The following is a 26,241-nucleotide window of genomic DNA, read 5'->3' on the forward strand; positions in this document are numbered from 1 at the left end:
TAAATATAGATGAACAGACAGAGGTAGAGATAGAGATTTTTGATGATAGACATAGCAAGGTATTGACTAATAAATAGCTATAGCGTTACAAAGATGTATAAATTGATGAATGGCTTTGTGTGCCCTCTGTTCATTCTCCTTATTCTGTTTTCCAAGGAAATGTCTACTACAGTATCCACATTTGGGAGCAACAGGTTGGTGCAGAAACCTTGAAGTCAATAAAAACTCCTTCATCAACTGTCACACCACTCCCTGTAAACTTTTGCCATTTGAAACAACTATAGAGAGTGCCAAAGACTTGCAAAATCATTAGCAACAGCCAGAAGAAATCAGATAATTCCCTTTTCAGGTAGCATCCTCCATTACCCAAGGGTCATCGAACCACCGTTTATGCCATGATTTTACCAAGGGGCAGGGCAAGGAGGCAGGCCCCAAGTCGACCTCAGCCAGAATGGGGATCGAACCCTGCGCTGTTGGCGTTTATTCTGAACCACATGATAGCCATCGGCCAACTGAGTTAACCGCACCCCACTGCCCCCACCAAACTGGTGACTAACCTGTAAGTAATTGATTATCCCTTTGATTTTCCTTATTCATTCATGGGCTGTGGGCATCGCTGGCTGAGCCATCATTTATTGCCCATCCCTAATTACCCTTGAGAAGGTGGTGGTGAGCTGCCGCCTTGAACTGCTACAGTCCATGTGTAGATACACCCACAGTGCTGTTAGGGACAGAGTTTCAGGATTTTGACCCAGCAACAGTGAAAGGACTGTGATATATTTCCAAGTCAGGATGGTGTGTGGCTTGGAATGGAACTTGTAGGTAGCGGTGTTCTCATGCATCTGCTACCCTTGTCCTTCTAAATGGTAGTGGTCGTGGGTTTGGAAGGTGCTGTCTAAGGAGGGTTGTTGAGCTCCTGCAGTGCATCTTGTAGATGGTACACACTGTTGCCAATGTGTGTCAGTGGTGGAGGGAGTGAATGTTTGTGGATGTGGTGCCAATCAAGCGGGCTGCTTTGTCCTGGATGGTGTCGAGCTTCTTGAGTGTTGTGGGAGCTGCACTCATCTAGACAAGTAGATGAGTGCAACTCCAACAACACTCAAGAAGCTTTGATGAACATATGTTCCCATGTGTGAGATGTTGGTTGGAGCATTGAGCTCCAAGATGATGTTGACTCATCATTGCACATTGATCAATGTGATTGTCCTGATCTGCATACCTCCAGCAGCCATTTGCGCTAATGCCTGCGCTAAGATGGCGTCCAGCGCAATTCACCAGACAAGTATATGTCTCCTGCCAACTTTTGGCTGCAATTTATTTGGCCCAGATTCATTCATGCCCCATTGAAGTTGGCTTTCCCCCAGTTAATTATTCTTACTCTGGATTGTTCTTTGTCCTTTCCCATAGCCAATTGAAACCTTATGATATAATGGTCACTGTCGCCTAAATGTTATCCTACTGATATTTGATCTACTTGGCCAACCTCATTCACAAGCACCAGCTCTAGCAATGTTTCCTTCCTCGTTGACTGGAAACATACTGCTGTAGAAATTTTCCTGAACACACCCTAGGAACTCTTTCCCCTCTTTGCCTCTTAACTACTACTTTCCTAGTCTGTATTAAGATAATTAAAGCCCCCCAATATAACTACTCTATAATTCTTGCATTCCTCATTTCCTTGCAAATTTGTTCTTCTACATCCTTCCTACTAGTTAGTAGCCTATAGATGACATCAAGCATCGAAATTGTACCTTTTTTGTTACTTTGTTCCAGCCAAATAAATTCTGTCCTTGGCTCCTCTGGGACATACTCTCACCAGCACTGCAATGGGAAGCATCCTGGAGTTCCCACATAGCACAGGATGTGCATTCTAGGGGGGTCAGAGCAGCCCTGCCACCATTGAGATAATAATCATTGCTACTGCTAATAAACTTTACTGCTGCTAATTGACCACTTATTACAATTGTAGTTTAATTTAAATTCTTAATTTATCAGCTCCAAATTTGAAAGCAAAACAGTTTTACAGAGAAAAGTACTCACCAACTGATTGCTTACCCAATTAAACATGACACCACACTTGGCTTTTCTTTGGAGCCCTATAACTGGTCTCACAGTGCCTCTCTCTTTCCCTGTCTTTCTCACTCCGCTCCTTGTATCCCTGCTGTGCTCTCACCTTTCCTGCTTGTCTCGCAGTATCTCTCTTTATGCTCCTTTTGTCCCCATTGTGCTCTCGCCTCTTCTGCTGATCTTGCAGTCTCTATCTCTCTCTCTTCCTCCGCCGCTCCTTTCGTCACTGCTGTGCTTTCACATCTCCTGCTGGTCTTGCAGTGACTCTCGCTCTCTCCCCCATTCCTTTTATCTTGCTGTGTTCTCACCTCTCCCACTGGTCTTGTAGTAACTCTCTTGCACTCTCCACTGCTCTTTTCATCCCATCTGTGCTATCGCCTCTCCTGCTGGTCTTGCAGTTCTTATTGAAGCTTTAACTGATATCTTCACACAAGGAATTTTATGTTAATGTTTTGGATGCAATGCAAAGTGAATGTTAGGTTACAAAGCAGTAGCAAATAAATGTGAAAAAAACCTGAATATCCTGCTTGGACATGTTGTATTTTCCAACTGTACAATAAAATAAATTTGGTTTTCATGAAGTGCAGACTAGACCGGAGAAGATTTGCTTGAAATATTACCAGTCAAAATCAGTATAATTCTACAGTGTAATTTTCTAATATGCAAAACATGGTCTGTACCATCATTCTGAATTGTTGTGTAGTGAGCCATGATTGCTTTTGTCATTTTGCTAATGTTTCATTTGGAAAATGCCAATAAGTGTGAAATGAACATTCAAGTTCTAGCCCAGATTTATGCTGAGTCAGGCCGACTGGAGAAGTCTTTAAAAATGGCTGGCAAGACTTGGTTCCAGGATTCCCACCCCCAATTATGGATATAGGACCAACCTATTCAACCTGTCCTCATAAGATAACCCCTTCATACAAGGAAGCAGCCAAATGAACCTTCTCTGAACTGTGTCTATTGAAATTTTACCCTTTCTGTGTGCAGTACTCCAGGTGTGGTTTCACTAAGGCCATGTACGGCTGTAGTAAAACTTCCCTGATTTTATATTCCATTACCGTTGTATTATGAATGCTTGGCTTAGTTTCAAAAACTCCATAACCATTTATCTCAGCAGGGGTCTGTGTTCACATTTTAATTCTCAAGAAATTATTAAAGAATTATCTGGCCTTGATGTAGTTAGTGAAATAGATGTTTCTCTTTTTACAACAGATTAACCACTTGATGGGAGTAAAACATTTTGAATGACTTTTATAAATGAGAGGTTTTAATATGAAGTGTATCTGAGTGACAGCTCTTTTAGTTTGTTAGGAGTTTAATAATTTTTCATTTTCATTTCAAATTCAGGTCTCCTGTGATCTGCCCTTGGTAGATACTGGGTGAGTGGTTATGAGGATACATGGAAAGGCATGAAGGGGGTATAGAGGACATGGTGGGTATGAAGGGGCATGGAGTATTAAGGGGGCATGGGAGTGTTTGGGGAGTGAGGGGGTGAGATGTGGGGGTGCTGGGCGAGTGAAGAGTAAGGGGTGAGAGTTTGTGGGTCATCGTCAAAACTGAGATGAAATCCCAGTGAGCAGAGGTGGCCATTCGAGTCTGCTGACCGTGCCATCCACCTGTGTCCGCCACCACCTCGGGCCTGCCTCCAGAGGCAACGGTCCGAACTCCATCCCACCCCCACCTCCCAGGATTGAAAATATGGCAGGCGGGAGCCTTTTTAAGGAAGACAGATCTGCTGGGTGGGAACGTTTCCTAACTCAACAATCCCACCTCCTCCACAAAAATCCAGCCCTCTGTTATTAGAAGTTGACATGAGAAATCCTAGACATCACGCATGTTAAATCGGAAATGTTAAAAACTGATCGATTATGTTCATCCTTCCTTGCCTAACCTGAAATTATAAAAATGTGAAACTGCAAAACTCATTTATGCATTTTGAACTTTTGCTACATTTAGGGTATAGAGGTAATCTCGTTATTTCCCAACTGGATATGTGGTACTATGAGGTAGAGCTGGTATTAAATTGATAATGCTTAAATTTGCTGCTGCCTTTTGAAAAATATTTTCAATAAGTGACTATCTCGTTAACGTTGATGTAACAAAATATGCTTAGAAATAGCATTCAACTGTAATCCAAATAATATTTTTAAAGTACAACTTGATGACTAAGTCACTTAAATGCAGTGAAGATGGTAGCAGTTGCAGCAATGCAGGTTTACAGGGTTGACACAGGATTGTGTGGTTATGCTGTAGCTCCACTCTCAGACTTATATCAGGCCCAGTCAGGCTGCAGTTGTGCAGAAAGTTAACTTCACAAGTTTTCACGAAATGTTCAGAGAATAATTTGTGCCAGTCTTTGGAGGAGATTGCTTTCATCTGTTTTAATAAATGGTCTATAGACCAGATGGGATGGATTGTGTGTGATATATAGGAGTGAGCCAAATTAACCAAATGGCCTTTTTTGTTTTGAGCCCATCCTTTCCATCAGCCTCCATCATCACACCAGTAAAACTGACCATGATGCTGCAACTGCTGACTAATGTCTCAACTTCTATTCCAACACAAGCATCATGTTGTTTTTTATCTCTGAGTGCTGCAGTAGAAGCTCAGACTGGCATCATGTTATCTCATTTCCCTGCCATGCAAGCTCAGGCTGCTGCCACATGGCTCTCACAACTATTGTTCAAAGGGGCTTGCAGGCCATTACAGGATTTCAGCAATCTGTCCCCCAGCAAAGTACTAGGAATGTAAAGGCACTCCTCTCCCCAGATAGTAGCAGTGGCTGCATGAAGTAGGAACTTGCCGTCATCTCTTAGATGACTGCATTCCTGCTCCCATCGCTGCTATTCCACTAGTGCCCTTGCTGTTGTCTGTCAGCCACACTTCTGCAGCCCAGTGCAGACTGCAGCCAGACCTCCTAGGCCTCGAGCTGTTCAAGATTGTTCTCTGAGGTCACCTGTGGTCTCTTCCACTAAAAGTCGTCAGCCTTCCACCAGCCATACTGCAGCCAGTGAGGAAGCATTTTATAGGAGCATTAGGACAGGCAATGGCGCACAAAGGTAGCAATAAGGGAATGCACTATTTTATTTTTGTGTGCACTGTGGCATGATTTAATTTATTGTATTGGAATGTGTATCTGTATTGACTTTTATTTTTGCGATGTGATGATCGGTGACAGAGAACTATTGTAGGGTGTTGGTTACACTTTGTTAGGTTTGAAAAAGTTTTACAGTCATAATTAGGTTAACTAAGTCTTTATTGACTCTGAGCTATTTAAAAATATACAGTAAAGAGTACAAGCTAAAAGCTGTCTCCATGCTTGCTGGTACACATGGCTCTGTCCAATGCTCCAATGACTCTGGGTGCATTATGCTCTTTCACATCACTATGTGGGTAGTACTGTACTCAGTTCCACATTAACCCTATATTTGCCAGACCCTTATACTGCACCGCCTACCAAGTCTTTATCCAAAGCATTTTAAGTGATTATAGTTCACCTTATGCCTTACATTGTCATTACTACAATACCACTATTTTACCTCCCCCCTTTAAGTCCTTGAATTCAAAGGTTCGGGCAGTCTGGAGACCTCATAAACCTTCCAAATTGAGTTTGCACTACTGTCAGAGGAGTGGTAGGCTCTGTTGCTGCTGGTTCTTCCTTTTTGTTTGGAGGTTGTTCTGGCATCTGTGTATGTTTTCATCCTTTTCTTCCATTCTTTCGTGTTGAACCTCACTTAGTGGCTTGCGCTGCTTGGTGGTTTCTACCCTAACTTGTTTCTTGCAGGGTGGACAAACATTGTGCTCATCTCCTTGTCATTTCTTTTGCTTCTTCCATTGTCCTGTGGGCCGTGCGATGCCCTCTTTGGTGGAGGATGAGCATTCCTGTGACTAGAATGAGGTTTGGTGGTACGCTCACCTCTGCATTTTGCTATGGGCTGCTACCAGGCTTTTTCTCAGTCTTCCATCATTTTAGTTTTTCTCTGCATTTTCTGCAAGGTTTTGGGATTTTTCACAAGCTGCCATCATGTTGCAGGATGTTGGGTTCAGTAGGCCTGAAGAAGCCTTCATAGTCATACGTTGATTAGCTGTAAATCTTTATTGACTTTTAAAGATATTTACAAATGTACAATAAAGCAGGCGTGTCCAACGCATGTGGCCTGCGAAGCCCCACAGTATGCCCCCCAAGATAATTTTCAAGATGTCGGTAAGTGCAGCGGAATATTCTAAAAGAACTGCTTCTCCAATCACAGGGCATTCCTCTCCACGTTTAATGCTGTTAGGCTCACTCAGCAACAAATATGGGAGAGGATCAGCCTGTGATTGAAGGAGCAGCACCACTGGCGGCAATAAGTGGGATCCTAGAGGAGGACTATTGGGGAGGGGGAGTACCGGTTTTTGGGGGGTGGGGGGGGGGCCACAAAGAGAGCCTGCCATCCTGTGCCATTCCAGGTGAGGGAGAGACTCGCTGCCGGGCCATAAGAGGCTGAGCGCGAGAGCGGGGAGGGGGGGGGGGGGGCGGGGGGCGGCGGGAGTGCGCGAGAGCGGCCGGGGGGGGGGGGGGAGCGCGGGGCGGGAGCGCGGCGGGGGGGCGGGAGCGCGGCGGGGGGGGCGGGAGCGCGGCGGGGGGGGCGGGAGCGCGCGAGAGCAGCGGGGGGGGAGTGCGCGAGAGCGGCGGGGGGGCGGGAGCGCGCGAGAGCGGCGGGGGGGGCGGGAGCGCGCGAGAGTGGCGGGCGGCGGGAGCGCGCGGGAGCGGGAGCACAAGCGGCGGTCTCAGGATTCCCACTCACCCTCACCCCCACACAATCACACACACTCAGGTGGTGAGTGAGTGAGCTTCAAGAGATTGGGAGTGAGTCAGACAAACACTCTGTCCCTGTCACACTCTAATGGTGATCTTTATTAATTACCTGTTTTTAATTATCAGTTAATTGCTTTGACCTTGCTCTATTTTTTCTCAGCAAGTTGTTTCTTTTCTTTGTTCCTCAACTTCATTTTGAACTTCATGTTTGATTTGTGCCAAATTTTACATTTCTGAAATTTGCTCACCAACCCCTTGAATGAGAAGAAAATGGAAACGTTATCCTCCAAGTGAAAATGTTGGACAAACCTGCAGGAAAGGGTACAAGCTAGGAGCTGTCTCCATGCTTGCTGGTATACACAGCTCTGTTCAACACTAGACTGACTCTGGGTGCAGGTCATGTGCTCTCTTAAGTCACTGTGTAGGTGGTACCATACACAGTCCCACATTAACCCTATATATGCCAGATCCTTATGCTACAAGAATGTAAGGAGCGTGGGACAGTTGGTGAATGGGGAAGTGGCATTGTAGCCACTGTTTTCATTTATTAATTATTTGTCACCCACAGCCCAGGCAGAAAGATACTGTCTAGGATGTAGCCTTCCCTCCCTTTAGGGATAGGTCAATAAAGGTTCAGTGACAGATATTTAAGGGGATATTTCAGAATAGATATGTTCCAACAAGAAATAGAAATTGCAAGAAGAGGATCCAACATCCGTGGGTAACTAAAAAAGTTAAAGATAGCATTAATCATAAAGAAAAAGCCTATAATTGTGCAAAAATTAGTGGCAGGTCAGAAGATAGGACATAATATTGAAAAAAAGCAAAGAATCACTAAAAGATTGATGAGGAGGGAAAAGTCAGAGTACACGAGAAAGCTAGCTAGAAGTATAAAAACAGTAAGTGTTTCTATTGATCTTTAAAAAAGAAAATTAACAAAGTGAGCATTGGTCCTATAGAAAGTGAGCCTGGGGAATTAATAATGGAAAATAAGAAGATGGCAGATGAATTGAACAGGTATTTTTCATCGGTCTTCACTATAGAGGATACAAGTAACATCCCAGGAATAGCTGTAAATCAGGAAATGGAAGGGAGGGAGGAACTCAAAATCACTAAGGAAGTGGTACTGAGCAAATTGTTGGACCTGCGGGCTGACAAATTCCCAGGTCCTCATGGACTTTGTCCTAGGGAGTTAAGAGAAGTGGCTAGTGAGATAGCTGATGCATTGGTTTTAATTTTCCAAAATTCCTGAGATTCAGGGAATGTTTCATTAGATTGGAAAATAAGGAAGGTAACTTTTTTATTTAAAAAGTGAGGGAGACTGGAAACTACAGGCCAGTTAGCTTAACATCTGTCATAGGGAAAATGTTAAAAGCTATTATTGTCTAGCAAGGCACTTGGAAAAATTCAAGATAATCAAGCGGAGTAAACATGGTTTTGTGAAAAGGAAATCACATTTAACCAATTTATTAGAGTTCCTTGAAGAAGTAACGTGCTGTGGATAAAGGGGAACCAATGGATGTACTGTACTTAGATGTCCAGAGGGCATTTGACAAGGTGCCACTTAAAAGGTTATTGTGGAAAATATAGCTCATGGTGTAGGCATAACATATTGGCATGGATAAAAGATTGGCTAGCTAACAGGAAACAGAGAGTAGGTAAAAATGGGTCATTTTTCTGGTTGCCAAGATGTAATGAGTAATGCGCACAGTGAACAGTGCTGGAGCCTCAATTTTTTACAATTTCTATCAATGATTTGGATGAAGACACCGAAGGTATGGTTGCTAAATTTGCTGATGCCACAAAGATAGATAGGAAAGTGAGTGAGTGAAGAGGAAATAAGGAGGCTACGAAGGGACATAGATAGGTTAAGTGAGTGGGTAAAGATCTGACAAATGGACTATAATGTGGGAAAATGTGAAGTTGTCCATTTTGGCAGGAAGAATAAAAAAGCATATTAGAAATGGTGAGAGATTGCAGAGCTCTGAGATGCAGAGGGATTTGGGTGTTCTAGCGCATGAATTGCAAATGATTAGTAAGCAGGTACAGCAAGTAATTAGGAAAGCTAATAGAATGTGATCATTTATTGTGAAGGGAATCAAATACAGAAGTAAGGATGTTATGTTTCAGTTATACAGGGCATTGGGGAAACCACATCTAGAAGACTGTGCACAGCATTGGTCTCCTTATTTAAGGAAGGATGTAAATGCATGGGAAGCAGTTCAGAGAAGATTTACTAGACTAATGTCAGGAATGGGTGGGATGTCTTATGAGGAAAAGTTAGACAGACGAGGCTTGTATCCGCTGGAGTTTAGAAGAGTAAGAGGTTACTTGGTTGAAACATACATGATCCCGCGGGGTCTTGACAGGGTGGATGTAGAAAGGATGTTTCCCCTGGTGGGAGAATCTAGAACTGGGGTCACTGTTTAAAATAAAGGTCCATTTAAGACAGAGGTTAGGAGAATTTTTTTTTCTCTGAGGGTCCTGAGCCTTTGGAACTCTCTTCCTCAAAATGCAGTGGAAGCAGAGTCTTTTAATATTTTTAAGGCAGAGATAGATAGTTTCTTGATAAGCAAGGGGTGAAAGCTTATTGGGGATGTTGTGGAGAAATTGAAACAACTCGAAGACTCGGGTACGGTTTTTGATCATTTAGTCAAAGAGCCTACCTTAGTCAATCCAGTCTCTGTCAGTACTCTTCCCCCTGAGTTGTTACATTATCCTTTATACATTTAGTCTCTGTCCTTTCGCGACTGAAGATGTGTTCTTGCTCACGTAGACTCACAATCTATTCCAATAGGTGCTAAGCACTTTAGACCAACTGCTTCGTTTTGCTGTGTATCTTGGCATTCCAGTGACTAACACTTCGTTATCTGCAATTGCTGTCACGATAAGTGCTAAGTGTTGTAGACTCCCTGTCTAATCATACTTAGCATTCTAATGACTGGCATCTATCTACCTGTAATCACTGGGTTCACACCTGCTATGGGCTAGTCTGGGCTAGTTTTTGCTGTGTCCATTGTTTAGGCTAACAAGGCCAGCAGCCTTCGTTTACAGGCTCCTTCCTAATACTTTTTCATGGCTAAAACTACTACTGCTGTCATGCTGCACTACTAAACACATAGGTTACCTTTGCTAATAGATGAAAAACATTTTGTACACTCGAACAGGTGTAGCTGGGAATGTGGATTTGAGGCTACAATCAGATCAGCCATGATCTTATTGAATGGCAGAGCAGGCTCGAGGGGCCAAGTTGGCTATTCCTGCTCCTAATTTGTATGTTAGCATGTTCCTCTTGTTCCTCCTCCTTGTACTCCCAGCTCCTCAGCTTCTTGTCTAATAGCTGGCGGCAAGGGCTGAACTCTCATGAAGGCAAGGTTATGTTGTTTCAAGGCTCCAATGGTCTGTTCGATCATATTTCTTACGGCACCATGTTTCTCATTGTATTCCTGCCATGCTCGTGTGCATGGGTTACTAGCTGGAGTCATGAGCTACGGCACCAATGGATAACCCTGCTCAGCATGTTCCTGGTGGACTTTAGATGCACATGGGCTAACCCCTCTACAAATATGGCACCTGGTGCACAGCCTGTCAGAAGTGTGCATGCGGGCTACGGATGTCATTTTAGACCCTTAGGGCTTCATAGATCCCAATAAAACAGCTGTCACTGATCCCCTCTAGATTTTTAAGTTGTCACCCTGGCATAGAGTTAGGATTGTGCATCAACCCCTAGTGCCCTTGAGCTAAGTGCACTTCAGGTGATGAGTAAAATGTTCTGCATTGAAATACTTAAGATATCTTTTGCAACTAACAACTTTTTCAACATTGTGTTTTGTAACAGATTAAAATCAAAATACAGTGTATCCCTGACTCGTGATTGTAATTAACATTGACAATTTAAAAGCTACTTTGAAATTAGGTTTTTCTGTGTAGTTGCTCTTCCGAATTCAAAGTCACTTAATATGGAATATCTGTTCATTCAATTTCTTTATCAAACACAAAGCACTTCTGCTATTTTATAAATTTCTTAATTTGAACTATAAAATTTTCTAGCAAAAAAATAACTGAACATATAGGAGTATTACGAGTAGTATGCTTTACAGTCATTGAACATTATGTAGTTTTATTTATGTAGGTCCCTGAGAACTATCACTAAAATAAAAATCAACTGTCTGACATATTAAAACAATGCACAGTATTTTGGAAACAAAACCAATATGACCTTGGAGAGTTAGGTTCATCCAACTAATTACGTTGCTTATTGAGTGATGGGATATGGACCATTTAGTGTTGACTAGTTCCATATGTACATCATCGGTGGCCAATGTTATTATAATTGGCAAAGTACATAAATGTCACAGGCTTTTATTAGCTACCCCAATTTTTTACGTCAACTAGTTTTCAATCATAATATTATCAATGATCAAAAGCACCACAGCAAACTATCAATTAGCTCTGAAACATATTCAAACCAACACCTGTCTTTTTGCATTAGCTACACAATAATTCAACAATCAATAATTGCCATTCAAATCTCATGCTCAAAGGTCACATGAGGAAGTTAAATGGAAACTTAGATAAGGATCAGTATTCTCCATTCATTAGACAAATACGTAGGAAAATAATTAATCTACATAAATTACGTTTATAATTAAAACGTGTAATGGTGTTCAGTAAAATATTTACTTTTCATTTTGTTAAAATTTTAATTTCAGTTGTTTTGCCAAAGTAGCTTATTTAGACTTGAAAGGTCACAAGATACAAGAATTAGGTGCATGAGTAGGCCATTTGGCCCCTCAAGCCTGCTCTGCCATTCGATAAGATCATGACTGATCTGTTTGTGGCCTCAAGTCCACTTTCCAGCCTGCCCCCCCTAATCCTTGGCTCCCTTGTCGATTAAAAATCTATCTAACTCAGCCTTGAATGACCCCGGCCTTCACTGACTGCTCTCTAGGGAAGAGAATTCCACAGGCTAGCAACACTCGAAAGATAAAAATTCTCCTCATCTCCACTTTAAGTGGGAGACTCCTAATTTTTAAACTGTGCTCCCTAGATTCCTCCACAAATGGAAACATCCTCAGTATCCACCCTGGCAAGTCCTTGTAGGGTCTTCTATGTTTCAATAACATCATCGCTCATTCTTCTAAATTCCATTGGGTATAGGCCCAGCCTGCTCAAATTTTCCTAATAAGATAACCCCTTCATCCCAGGAATCAGTTGAGTGAACCTTCTCTGAACTTCTAATACAATTAGATCCTTTCTTAAGCAAGGAGACCAAAACTCTACACAGTATTCTAGATGCAGTCTCTGTACAGGCCCTGTACAGCTGTAGCAACATTTTCCTACTTTTATTCTCAATTTCCCTTCTAATGAATGCCAATATTCTATTTGCCTTCCTAATTACTTGCTGTATCTGCGTACTAACTTTTTGTGATTCATGTACCAGGACACCCAGATCCCACTGTACCATAGAGTTGTTCAGTCTCTCTCCATCCAAATAACATAAGGTTTTTCTGTTCTTCCTGCCAAAGTGCTTGTTTTCCCACTATGCTCTAACTGCCAAATTTTGCCCACTTGCTTAACCTATCTAAATCCCTTTGTAGACTCTTTATGTTCTCTTGACAACTTGCTTTCCTACCTATCTTTGTGTCATCAGCAAATTTAGCAACCAAACATTTGGTCCCTTGGTCCAAGTCATTGATATAAATTATATATAGTTGAGACCCCAGCACTGATCCTTGTGGCACTCCACTAGTAATAACTTTTCAAACCAAATGTTATCCATTTATCCCTAATATCTGTTTCCTGTTAGCTAACTGATCCTCTTTCCAAACTAGAACTTTAGCCCCACCCCTCTCACTACAACATGAGCTCTTATTTTTTTGTGGTCTAGGTCATTAAGCTCTCCATTGCATCGATCATATCGTATCCTGACATGCATTCTTATTCTCTAGATTTCAGAGTTGAGAAGTAAACTGCAGAATGCCAACAAAATTATTCAAGTAATCTCTGTCCGTAGGTCTTTCATGGACCAAAAGAAAATGGCATAACTGACTCAGATATCACCATGAATCCCCTGTTAAGTTTCCTACATATCATGGGATCATAGGGTGATACAGCAGAGAAAGTGGCCATTTGGTCTCTCCTTAATATGTGACCTCAAAAAAGAAATATTTTAATTTCAGCAGGAATGGAAATAACATCACTGCAATATTATTGAGCAAACACAGCTGCTGTGAAGCAGATGTAACCAGACAATGGCAAAGCATAACCTGACTGCTCTCTAAATAGGGAGATACAGACAGCCATCTTAGTTCCTCAAAGACAGGGCAGAATGTATTTTGACTTTTAACACATTTATATGTCTGTATACAAATATAGACGGCAGCCATCACATACCTGATGTCGTACTTGAAGGTGGAAAGAAAGAAGGAAAGGTAATCATTTTATTTCTAAGCTGGAAATTTGTAACTAAATTCTTATTGTTGAATTAACAAAACTTCACTCACTCAGCCAGTTTCTTAGGAAAAAGTAATAACTAACCTGATTATGACCAACAATTCCATCTAAGTTCCTTCATAAAGATAGCCTTCCGTAATATGTGATACAAACATGAATTAATTTCATTTCTGCAGTCACGGAAATATCACCATGACCATATTGAGCCAACACAGCTGTTAAATTTAGACTTATCAAATATTTAGACCAGAACCTCCTTCAAAGTATTATCTGAATCATAGCCTTACAACGTCAGTCGGCAGTAGCTAAGTAGACATTTGTACGCCTGGAAGCTATCTCGGGGTGAGAGGGTAGCAAAGATTTACGCAATGGAACAAGGAGGACAGATGCTGTGATTATCAGCAAGTGACGGAGCTCTGAGTGGCAGAGCAGCCAAAAGGAATGATAAAGAGGCCTGAATTTTACGGTGCCTGTTTGGGCCCCTGACATTCGGTCACCTTAAATAGAGTGTGATGATGTCAAGTGGGGTTCCTGACCTCCCCATGCCGCAGCGTGATATTATGCAGGGCGGACGTTCACGAATATCGGCAGCCCGCCCCACATCAACTCAAAGGGCAAAGCACTGCAATTTTGAGAGGCCCATGCATTTTTACTGTTGGTGCATGGAAAGAACGGGCAAGTGGGGATTGCACGTTTTACACTTTCCACACCCAGGGTAGGATATAGGCTCAGGAGGAATGGAGGAGTAAGGAGGTAGGAGTGCACACATCATTTGAAAGTCTGGGCAGGCCTGTTTCTTCAATGAACCAATCCTATTCGTTTCATAGGAGGCTTAAACCCTTATACAGGCTTTCACAGACTGGTTACATCATCATAAAGGTGGAACCTCTGCAAAGCAGAAGGTGAAAAATGGGGGTTGTCATTTCAAATGGAGGCACTTCCTCAGATGAGGAAGAGAGGGCAAGAAGGGAGAGGAGGCCAGCCGGCCACAGACATCACCATTGAATCTGCCTGCAAGAGCAAGCAGCACAACCTGAAGGGGTTAAAGGTCAGCAAGGCTTGCAAGGGAGAAGGGGCAGGAGGAGGTGCTAATACCCTGTTGGAAGAGTCTACATGCTTAGGTCCAGCTATCTTGACATGATAAGAGGCAGTGCAGAAGAAGGAGCTGCCTCTCAAGGGAGACAGTAACCTCAATCTGTGAGATGATCGGGCCTGAGATTGCATCCAACTTTGTAGGTGGGCACCCAATATCAGTGACACTGAAAGTGACTGTTGTCCTCAATTTCTATGCCGCAGGGCTTCCACTCAGGGCTCTGTCCCTTTTGGATTATCACAGCATCTGCCCTCCCTGCTTCCAGGGTCCTGTTGGTGATCTGTGCGGAGTGTCACAATCCGCAGCACACAGCTGTATAAAGCTTGTGACGGACGCTTCTTCAGAAGGGTCAACACCTTCATACATTTCAAAACAGATGAGAATAGCCAGGCAGAATGTGCAAAAGGATTTGCAGCTATTGCAGCTTCCCAAAGATTCAGGGAGCTATTGATTGCACCCGTGCGCCAAGGTACCTGCTGGAGAGACGGGGACCTTTGTGAATTGTAAGGGTTTCCATTCACTCATGTCCAGCTAGTGTGCGATCACCAGCAGCAGATCCTCCTGATTTGTGCAAGTTATCCTGGGAGTTGCCATGATTCATATATATTCTCCATCATTCCCAAATTCCAAGGCTTTTCATCCCCACTGCATGCTTGGATGGCTGGCTGGTGGGGTATAAAGGATCTCCCTGAAAAGCTATCTGATGACATCAATCAAACATTCATAATGCCCACAGAGGAGAGATCCAACAGAAGTCATGCCTCCACGCGGGTCATAATTCTGAAGGCGATAGGCCTCCTGAAAATGAGGTTCTGTTGCCTGGACCAGTCTGGAGGATCTCTTCAATAGACGCTGTCAATGTGCATGTCACTCGTTGTGGTTGTGTGTTGTTCCCTGCACAACCTGGCTCTCTCACAGGGAGATCAGATGGGAGGGTGAAGAGTGTGATGTGTTTCCACAATCTGTTGAGGAAGATTCCAGCACAGACTGTGAGGAAGAACCTGCTCAGCCAGGGTCATGATGATGACCCAGCAGTGAGGCAGCTTTTGGGAGCCAGGGACACTTTGATTCAAAGGAGCTTCCAGTGGGCCTCCAAAGTCAACACTCCAAATTATTGGAAAGATGCAGTTACGTTACTGCTCGGAGCTCATGAAGCTCTCCTGACAGCCTTTTTCTCTTGAGCCTCCTTCTAAAATAAACTATCATGTCCAATAGCTTTTAACTTTGAATTGAAGGCCTCCTACCTTGCTGGCACAGAAAGCACAAGGACATGTGATATACATTTTAAACAGTGATGTATGACAGCAAAATAAAACATGAGACAAACAATAATGATAAAGATCTCACCCATGATAGCCCTTGTGTGTTTATAGTGATTTCATGAACCGCTTAGAAGTGCCATGTCTTGGTTCTCCCCCAACACCAGCAGCTGCATCGGAGGCAGGCTGCTGACTCTATGTCCCTTTGGCCTGCATGACTTTGGCGGCCGTCCTCTGGTCACCAGTGCCAGTGAGGGCCCTGATTGGGTGGGAGAGTCCTCCACGATGCCTGGACACCCCTCAGTCATCCTGGTTTCCTCAGACACAATGAGCACTGGCAGAGGGGCGGAGGAGCTGCTGCCTCAACAGGAGCACCCTGAGAGGAGCCCCCAGATACCTGGAGCTGGAGGTGAACCGCCAACACGAGGTTTGCTTGTACCTCCCTGCTCACTTTGGATGGAAGAGCAGCTAGCAGAGTCACTAGATGTCTCATCCATCTATCACACTGGCAATACCCTGTTGAGGTCAATGCCAATGTGTGGGCTCACAGTCTGAATGCAACCCCAGAAACCCTTGATTGAGCTCCTGGAACTGATGCTCCATGAGAGTTGACAATCTCTCTATGGAGGATGCTGTGCATTCGGAGCCAACAGTCAATGCAGTGCTCACGCTCCACATGTACTCCTTCATTGTACAAACCATGGCACACAAGCCCTCAGAAATCTTTACCAGATCTCCACATACATCCCACTGGGCATCCAGTATCTGCTGCCTAATGGACAGCTCCAGGGGCTCATCATCTGCCTGGGGCTCATCTCATTCTGGTCTCCAACACTCCTCTGTTTCCAACAGATCCTCAAGCGAATGTGTTGTGCCAGCCCCAGTGCTCAAACTCACCAAAGTGTCTGTATCTGAGGTAATGCAGAGCAAGAATGTGATGCTCATGCATCTGATGGTTCCTGCTCCTCCGACGTTAATGGAGGGCCTTCCAGATCATCAGCTGGTCTTGAAGTTGATCCCTCCGATGGAGGAAAAACAAGTGTAAGCATCCATGAGCATTTAAGATTTAGAGTAGGTTTAGAATAGGTGCAACTGTCAAAGGCCTGTTATGGCCATTAATAAACCAATTAAACTAATTGACAGGGCTGCCTGCCAGGCTTAAGGTTGTCGGGCAGGCGAAGAACCCAAGCAGCCTTCGCGTTTTTTCATCAAACCTCATCCATGGGTGGGATGAGGTTTCATGAAGGTTTTATTAAGTCAATTTAAAAAATTTTGACAATTCATAAGCATGTCCCAGCTCATGTGACATTGTCACTTGAGGGGACATGTCTGAATGATTTTTATCTTTCCTTTTTTCAACCTTGAAAACTGCTCTTTCGCGTGCATGCAGACACCTTCAGTCGTCTCCCTTTCCCCAACAGTATTACATACGTTCCAGTACCTCAAGAGGTAGTACTTGCATTGAATTTCCTGGATTCCTCACCAGTCTGCAAGAGATAGATAAAGAATTGAACAAATCGGGATCCAATTTTAGCAAATGTCCTTGAACAAGTATTACGAGGATGGTCAAATGCACAAGTTCCTGAAGATTTAAAACCATTCTTTTTACGTAAATCTGAACTGAGTTGTCAAGATGGGATCTTCTTATGGGGAGCAAGAGCCGTTATCCCTGTGCAGGGAAGAGAACCATTATTGGAAGGACTTCAGTGCACATCCTGGTATTTTGAAAATGAAGATGCTCGCACAAAGTTATACCTGGTGGCCAGGTATAGACAGTGAGATAGAAAAAATGGTGAAACACTGTCTCCAGCAACAGCAGGGGAAGAATCTTCTGCCTGTCAGGCGGGGCCAGTCGGGAGCAGGCGTGGGGCGGGAGCAGAGCTGATTGGCTGGGTGCCGTCATTTTATGCAACGCATGCACGCGAAAGAGCAGTTTTCAAGGTTGAAAAAAGGAAAGATAAAAATCATTCAGACATGTCCCGTCAAGTGACAATGTCACATGAGCTGGGACATGCTTATGAATTGTCAAAATTTTTTAAATTGACTTAATAAAACCTTCATGAAACCTCATCCCACCCATGGATGAGGTTTGATGAAAAAACGCGAAGGCCGCTTGGGTTCTTCGCCTGCCCGACAACCTTAAGCCTGGACGGGCAGCCCTGTCAATTAGTTTAATTGGTTTATTAATGGCCATAACAGGCCTTTGACAGTTTGGCGGGTGCGCAGCCGCCTCCAGCGCGCCTGCCAAGTGGAAGATCGGAATGACGCACGGTGACGTTGGGACGCACGCCCAACGTCACCGCGTGTCATTTTACGCATCGGCATGCGGAGCCCACCCCCGCACGCTGAAGAGAAAATTCTGCCCCAGAAGTTGCCCATTTCAGCTCCACTGCATCTGTGGGAGTGGCCTGGTCGACCCTGGGTTAGACTATATATGGACCATGTAGGCCCATTTCTAGGTACCATGTTTCTGGTGATTATCGACGCACATTCTAAATGGATGGACGTGTTTGAAGTGAGATCACCCACTTTGTCTGCAACCATTGAAAAACTGCGCTAGAGTTTGTGTTCATGGTTTACCTGAAGTTATTGTGTTAGACAATGGCACGGCTTTCACAAGCACTGAATTCCAAAGATTTGTGAACCTAAATGGGATTAAACACATCAGAACAGCACCGTACCGTCCATCGTCTAATGGGTTAACAGAAAGAGCAGAACAAACCTTTAAAACAGATATGAAAAAACTATCAGAGGGAACATTAGAAACACAAATTTCAAGATTCTTGTTCAGCTATCGCGCAATTCCTCATGCGACCACTGGTTTAACACCTTCAGAATTGTTAATGAAGCGTCGACTTCATACAAGATTGAGTCTAGTATTCCCTAATTTAGAGGGGAAGGTGGAGAGAAACCAGGGGAGTCAGAAAGTGAATCACGATGTTCACAGTAAAGGTCGAGAGTTTACTGTGGGAGAGACAGCTTTTATATGAAATTTTATATGAAATCTGAGATGGGTCCTTGGTACAAACGTCTCTGAAGCAAGATCTTTGTTTATCAGGTAGAAGTGGAAAACAGGATTGTTCAGAAACATGTGGACCATCTCAGAAGTCGAGAAACCCTCCAACAACCAGTTAATTCACCTGAAATTGAAGTCGAAATTTCAACACCTGGTGTTGATTGCCAGATTATTATAGACATACCTGATGTCTCTGTTGAAGTGGATAATTCTGAACTGCCATTGCCTAGGGATGTCCCTGAAGCACCAGTTCCTGCGCAAGTCGATCCAATGGAAGGACCTCCAGTTGTAGAGTTGCGTTGCTCTACCTGAATCCGAAAACCTCCTCAGACTAAATTCATAATGTCATGAACTATATATAATTATATATATGGGTTAAGATGTTTTGTAAATAAGAGGGTAAAACTAAAGTAAAGGGGGAGGAATGTACTGATTGTAAGTTAAACCATTTCTTACTGTTATGGGGATCATGTGACTGTACAGACCAATCAGCCCTAACCGTGGGGAATCTTGGGGGTGGAGCATTTTAGCCTTGGTCTTGGAACAAGCATGTAGTCTCCTCTGGAGTCTGTTAATAAAGTTCTCTGTTTCTTACAATAAACCTGTGCTGCACTCTCCAAGTTTATTACAACTAACCAAAGGTTTCCTAATGCAAGGACATAAAGGATAAGTGGATGTTGCCTGGCAGTCTTTCACCTGTTCCCCTTCATTTCTGAGACTCTACCCCAATCTAATCTATTCACTCTTACCCTCTTCCGAATCCCTAGCTTCTCTGTGACTGGATCTTGCTCTAAGCTTGCACCCGAGGTGCAAAATGCCACCCTCTATCGGAGTCAGGACTGCCAAGTTTGGCACCCTCCCAACAATATGGCTTCGCTCTTGGGCATTGTGCTTTTCCTCCTGTGAGGACAAAAGAGAATTCATGAGGCCGTCCTCGATATGCTAAAAGAGTACATCCTCCTCCCCAGGGTCACTGGTTTAAATGTCCAACACGTTGCAGGACTGACCCCTCCCAGACATGCCTGCCATCACGTCTGGTCCCAGGCAGCCTTCTAGGGTACAAGAATATGTGCCAACTTGTGCTGCCACCTTGGTCCAACGCTTCTTGGCCAGATGAGGAGGTCTCCTTTTGCTGTCACATAGCAGCAGTATCTCCTGGTGATCACTCACTGCCTGGACGAGTGCCCCCACAAGCAGTCATCAGAGAAGCGAGGGGCTGCTTGGCTCCGGACATTTCCAAGCCTTCTTCCATTGCTTGCAGCTCTAGATGACATTGCCCTCTACCTTGGCCACGCTCTTCCTGCCTTTCAATCTTGAAGGTCATATTTAAATTCCAAGGTCTGCAACACTCTCTCCCAGAATTTCACAGCACGAACTTCACTTCTTTCTTGTGCTTTTAAACCGAGCACAGGGCCAGCAGCCTCGGCAACACAGCTGACAGAGGTGGTCAATGGTGACACTCCAAGGGGAGGGCATTCTGAAAACCGCTGGACCGCTGGGATTACTGTTTCGATGTAACTGGTGGGCTCACCAAGCAGTGGGATGGGGGGCACGGTTTTGAAGTTCCTAAACTTTCTGTGCCTTGGTAAAGTGGCCAGTCAACGGGCTGATTAATTGGCCATCAACTTTTGCCGGCAGATGGCTGAACTGCTACCGTTCCTGCCTTTGGTAATATCCCCTGGCAGTGGGAGCATGTCAGATTTTCTAACACCCCTCCTGCACCCCAGCCCATCTTGAAATGGAAAATTCCAGCCATTTAACCCAGTTTCTCACTTTGCCGATGCTGTCAGATCTGCTGAGTATTTCCCGTTTTTATTGCAAGTAAAGCTTGTTCAACTGTGGAGTGACAATGTACCTTCAACTCTGCAAGAGCACAGCCAACACAAATTTTCTGTTTTATTCCAGTGACATTGATCTTTTAGGGTAATCATTCTTTATTAAAGGTCAAATGAGCAACTGTGTTAAATCTTACATGGTTTTGTACGATGATTAGACCCTTATTAACAAGATATATTTCCATTTAGTATTTACCATGAACTGCAAAGTTAATTAGATGACATAAACTAGTTTAAGCTCAGGTCACAGAGGTAACTAGACAAACTTCTACCCCATGACACCATGACTTCCTCAGCTAGTTAATTTTAATTCTCAATTATGTCAATCCACCTAAAAAGGCTCACTGGGTGGAATTATTTGTCTCACATCTAAATACTGTAAAACCTTAACTTCAGTTTGACTTTTTTCTGCAAAGTAACTAGATCTAGTCAAACATATGTTAGACTATATAGTCAGTTTAATGACCTGCAGGCTAAAAAATGCTGCAATTAACTGCAGACTGAAATCACTATGGGCCAAACTTGGCCAATAAACAATGAAGTCATTATTCTCAAAGCCTTGTAGAGTCATGACTTGTTGGCTCCTTCAGTAGAAATTACACTATTCGTATAGGAACAGAGGAATATACAGGCCTAGAAGAGAGGCAGCCAATTGAACTGGTCCATGTTCCACATATCTGTGAATCTATCCATATCTGATATATCTCTGTATCTATCTCACTATCATTTCACAAACTTTGAAGTCTGTTACTTCAGTGGCATATTTGTGGTTTGGCAGGACTACATGTGACTTAAGAGTCTAAATGGCAATAAACTAGCAGATTAAGTTGAGTATTTTATTTTAAAATCCGCCATGCAAAATCACCGTTTAGAAGCTCAAAGTAGTTTTGTTCAACTACATTGGTGAAAGGTTGCTATGTTACTAACCAAATAAGGAGAATAAATCAGCTTTGAAATTCAGCCACAAACAATAGGCATTTTATTGATTGGTTGCAGCATTACTTTGAGATTTTTTTACTTTTGCTTAGTCCAGTCTGCAGCATGTAATCTGGATAAAAGGTGAGACTGGCAAAGATAAATACAAAATAATTTGCAGCATGCAAACATCATTTTCATTTTTATTTAATATATTTGGATTGTTTTAAATTTGTAGTATTGTAAATCGGGTCAGTTCTAATAAGAATTACTTATTCTAGGGAGCTAACACTACAACCAATGTGGAACGTTGAAAAAAGGGACAGAAGGTAAATATCAGGTTCCAGCCAAAAGTCAAATGGAAGATTATGGAGTTAGATTTCTGGTGCCTCTAACTGTTCTGGAGTTGTTTCCCTTCAAATCAAGTCATGCTTTTTCACTTTTACCTAACCTATTGGGTTGAATTTTCCAATGGGCATCAGAACACTGATGTCAGGATCATATGAGAGTCCCAAACCCAGATGGGGTTCCAAGTCCCTCCCATCTTTATGTTAGCAGCTCCCTGGAGCCCTGCCCAATTAGGAATGGCAGGTGGGCTCTGCAGGCACGAGGGCGAATAGGAGCACTCAAGGCCAGCCGGGCGAGGTGGGCGCTGCCGATGCAGGTGGGTGACCATGATGGCACTTCAAGATGGAGGCACATTTTGAAGACTTCCTAAATTGTTAAAAGTAAGTGTGGCCACTGTGCCAGGCCCTCATTATGAAGGGTGACACCCTCCACGCAATGGCCTGTGGCCATGCCTACCGCCAGTTGATCCCCACAGCTCCAGGAGGAGGGGAGATTTAAAGAAGGCGCTGATGCCCCCCAGCCCCCCCCCAACCCCCTTCACCCTCTTCCAACCCTATCTCCACAGGGCCAAGAAAATTACAGCCAATGTTTTGTTCCAAACCTGACACAGAATGGTAATTCAGTCATGCATTAATTATATCTGATTTGATTTTATAAGAAAACCTACAGACCATGTGGCCTTATTCACATCTTTATCTTGTTCACCTATGTTACCTGCACACATGGGTCATTCCAGATTTTTTTTGCTTCAAACACAGTACACTTCATAATGCTGAAAAATGCATCAGAAGAGTATCAAAAATAAACATTGTTGTGAGATATTACCCCAGTCTCCCCTAGGAAATAAATGTTGTGCAAATATTTCTAAATTTGCTCTACTAAAACAGCTAATGGAATATTAGATGCTGCTAAAGTTAGAACAATTCATGGCCCACACTATTCCCATCGTAACTACTTCTTGTGAGGTTATTGAGTTTCAGTTTTCACCAGAAACCAACTGAATTGTGGATTATGATCTGAAAACCCTAATAAAAATTTTGTAATAAGGAGTTATTTAACTTAGTCACTTTGAAACAACCTTGCTTTGATTCAGATCTGTCCTATAGTTGCATGTTGCTCTTAAGTCTACAGCTTTTTGGGGGGATGTTTCAGCTTTTCAGAGCTTTGTAGGCTGGCGTTAAATTATTCATCCTTACTTTAAAATGATAGGAGTGTAGCCTCATAACAAGCTCTTAGGGAGGTTGTTTGGACAGCATAAATCCTAGCTTCAGGCACAGTCATACAATTCCCTTGCTGAGCATACTGCTTGAGCCTGAAATATCACACGGTTTACAGATTCATTAATCATCAGTTCTTGAGTGTACTTCAATTAGTAAACAGTCACAGGTTAGATCTAATTGAATTTGATATAGCTCCTTTCGAGTCAAACATCTGATGTAAATTCCAGTTGATGATAATAGTGGAGAGTAAACTAAATGTTGCTTGTCTTCATGTACCCACAAATCATTTGTTGTGCCTGCAATCAACAATGAGCATTGAAAAAAGCCAAAATAAACTGAGCACATTTCTCCATTATGTTTGGCGCTGTGCAAAACTTTGCCCGAACTTTGTGCATAGTTGTCTAATATTTAAAACAAACATTCTGCCCAGCTCCACAAATCAGTATTTCAAGAGGGCCAGTGACCTGAGACAGACTTGCTAATCTTATTTGGTTTCACTGACTCATGCAACTGGAAACTGATCTTCCATAGCTCAAACTGAAATGCTCACGTCCACCGGGCTTGCAGCTGGCATGATTACCAGGTTCTAAGAAAAAAAGCTGTAGGCAATGGTGGAAATGCAAGCTCACAGTTCGGTATCCTGGCAATCGAGTTAGGAGCTCAATGTGGATAAGGCTGTTTTTCTTTTTTCTTGCAGAGCTAAATTTTAAGCTACTTATTAAATTATATAACACTATAATAATATTTAACACCATAAATTTAATTTGTTTTCAGGGAGGTTAAGTACTGGTTTGCTGGGTTATTTCTGTTAAATTCAGCAAGCCAAAATACTATCACTTACTATTGGAGGAGAAGAAATAAAACATGTTTTCTAAGAGATAATCCCCAAATATAATTAAGTCAAGTGAAATGAGAAAAAATAGAATTGCACCAAAATTTTGCCTTTCATATCCTTGGGCTATCAGAAGATATTTCTCAACGGTTTAAGTACTTTCACTGTGTAATCATCATTGTCTTTGTGGGCAAACATGGTAGCTATTTTTCACATAGAAAGATCCCACAGACACCTGTGGCGGTTAATCTGTTTCTTGTTGTGATAGTTGAGAGATGAATGTTGGCCAAGGCTCCTGAAGAACGTCCTGCCCTTCAAAAAAAAAGTTCCAAGGGATATTTTATGTTCTAAATCAGTATATTTTTGGATTAAATTATTTTTAACATGTATATGTAGAGCATATAATGCTACAATACATACAGAAGATAATGGATAGCAAACTGACTATATACATAACCATCATTTCCGGAGTCAGTACAAAATGGTGTGAAAAGAATGAGCTTGGAGATTCTTTGTTTCCACTTTGTTTGTGGACTCAATTGTTTCCTTTGCTTTTTCTAGAAATTTGCCTCTTTACTGAATATTCAATATTGGGAAATGAGAATGTAATTCAAGGTAAGACATCTTCTATCTCCTCCCTAATGGATGTTTACGGAGCAGCATATTAACATGGGTGCAGGTTGTTTACCTTACCAAGTATAAAAAGGGTCATTGTACAGAAAGGACCAAAGGAGCAGAACTTTCCTTTTATAATAAAAGAATTTCAGAGCCTTTAAGCAGCACATCTTGACAAATGTTGTTAACCATTTGGCAGACAACATATAGGCACTTATAACATGGTAGCAAAATCTTTCAGACAGCCACGTAATGGTATAGAATCTGTCTTGAATGATTTTGATTTTCCACATGTTCACCAATGCAGACATCACTCTACTAACAGCCAAACATGTAAGCATAATTATTGGGTGGAATTTTCCCAGAATTGCTCTAAGTGCGGTAGTGGGCGGGTAAAATGGAGTCCTACCCACCGACGAAAATGGCTGGTTTTCACGCCGTATTTTCCCAAACCCGCCTCATTATTAATGCATTCCCAGGAAACACACCATTTCCATGGCGGGTGGCTCTCATTCGCCCGTTTGCCATCACCCCGCTGTTGCAGCACCACAGCTGCCATCTTTAAAAGGCAGCTGCCAGCAAAGCGTTCATCACCACCAGCTCACCACCGCTGTCCAGGAGACATGGCCAGCAAAGGCAAAAAGACTGTAGCCCCCCGCTTCAACGACAGGTCCCTTGAGCGACTGCTGGATGCTGTGGAGGACTGACAGGATTTGCTGTACCCCCACTCTGGCTGCAGGATGAGTAGCAATGTCACCAACCCGGCTTGGGAGGAGGTGGCAGTGGTGGTCAGTGCGAACGCCCTGCAGAGGAAGACAGCCACCCAGTGTCACAAAAGGATGAATGATCTCCTCCGTTCCGCCAGGGTAAGTCACTCTTTTCAACATTCCCAACTCTCACAGTCACAAACCCATCACACACCCACAGGGCCCTCACTCACTGCCAGTGCAAGGGATATTACCATTCACTCTTTCACACTCACCGTCATTGTCCTCATCCCATCCATGGGACCACTCACCATCCACACAGGCCAGGCATACTTAACATCTGGCCCGGCAGGCATCCTGATACACTCTCCCCATCTCTATCCATGCAGGACAAACTGGCTCACAACAGGAGAGAAAGGTCGCAGGCGGGTGGAGGGAGGTTGGAAATCAAAGTTCTGACAGAATTTGAAAACAGAGCCATCTAGCTGGCCAGCGATGACCGGGACCGGTCCTGTGCTGATGATGAGGTCGGCGCTGCTCTACCAAGTGAGGATCCAGCAGTGCAACATCCATCAGACAGCCATGCTGTGAGTGATGTGTCCTCTTTCATAGGCCACTGTCATGCACGAATTATCTCCTCTTGCTTTCGCAGGCACATCTGACAAACAGCCAACAGATTCCATGACCCAGGGCCTCCAAACAAGCTCCGAAGAAACCTCTGAATAGGAATCTGAAGGCACACTCCCTGAAGTCCAGTCACAGCGCTCACCCACCAGCACAGAGACACACAACTCGGTGGGACCTAGCTTTAGAGTAGCCTCGGGATCACAATCTGGTGAGCACATCGTACTTTTATATCCACAGCAGGCAGAGGCAGGGACTTCAGTGTGTACGCGAGAGGGGTGCTGGGCAGCCCAATCTCACTCCAGCTACCCCTTCCGCTCACAGAGTCAGCCAGGGGCCCTTAGGGAGGAGGAGGATCAGCAGGCGCACACTCTGAGGCCATCCACCCAGGTGACTCTGGGAGTGACCGGCCCATCCGAATCCTATCTTACTGTGACCTCCACAGATCCAGCT

At 43.4% G+C, this 26,241-nt stretch overlaps 2 long non-coding RNA genes across 2 annotated transcripts in view; one reads left to right on the plus strand and one right to left on the minus strand.

Moving 5' to 3' along the window:
- Positions 1 to 13,527, minus strand: part of LOC144695078 (uncharacterized) — a 93,274-nt gene extending 79,747 nt beyond the window's left edge. The window contains exon 1 of the long non-coding RNA XR_013579861.1: positions 13,409 to 13,527. This is a non-coding gene — a long non-coding RNA (uncharacterized LOC144695078). The remainder of the gene's footprint in view (positions 1 to 13,408) is intronic.
- Positions 145 to 19,275, plus strand: LOC144695077 (uncharacterized). Its single transcript, XR_013579860.1, has 3 exons — positions 145 to 194; positions 3,418 to 3,502; positions 18,735 to 19,275. It is a non-coding gene; the product is annotated as an uncharacterized LOC144695077 (long non-coding RNA).
- The last annotated feature ends 6,966 nt before the right edge of the window (positions 19,276 to 26,241 follow it).

Source organism: Cetorhinus maximus, chromosome 20, assembly GCF_964194155.1.
Source record: "Cetorhinus maximus chromosome 20, sCetMax3.hap1.1, whole genome shotgun sequence".
Classification (NCBI taxonomy): Eukaryota; Metazoa; Chordata; class Chondrichthyes; order Lamniformes; family Cetorhinidae; genus Cetorhinus; species Cetorhinus maximus.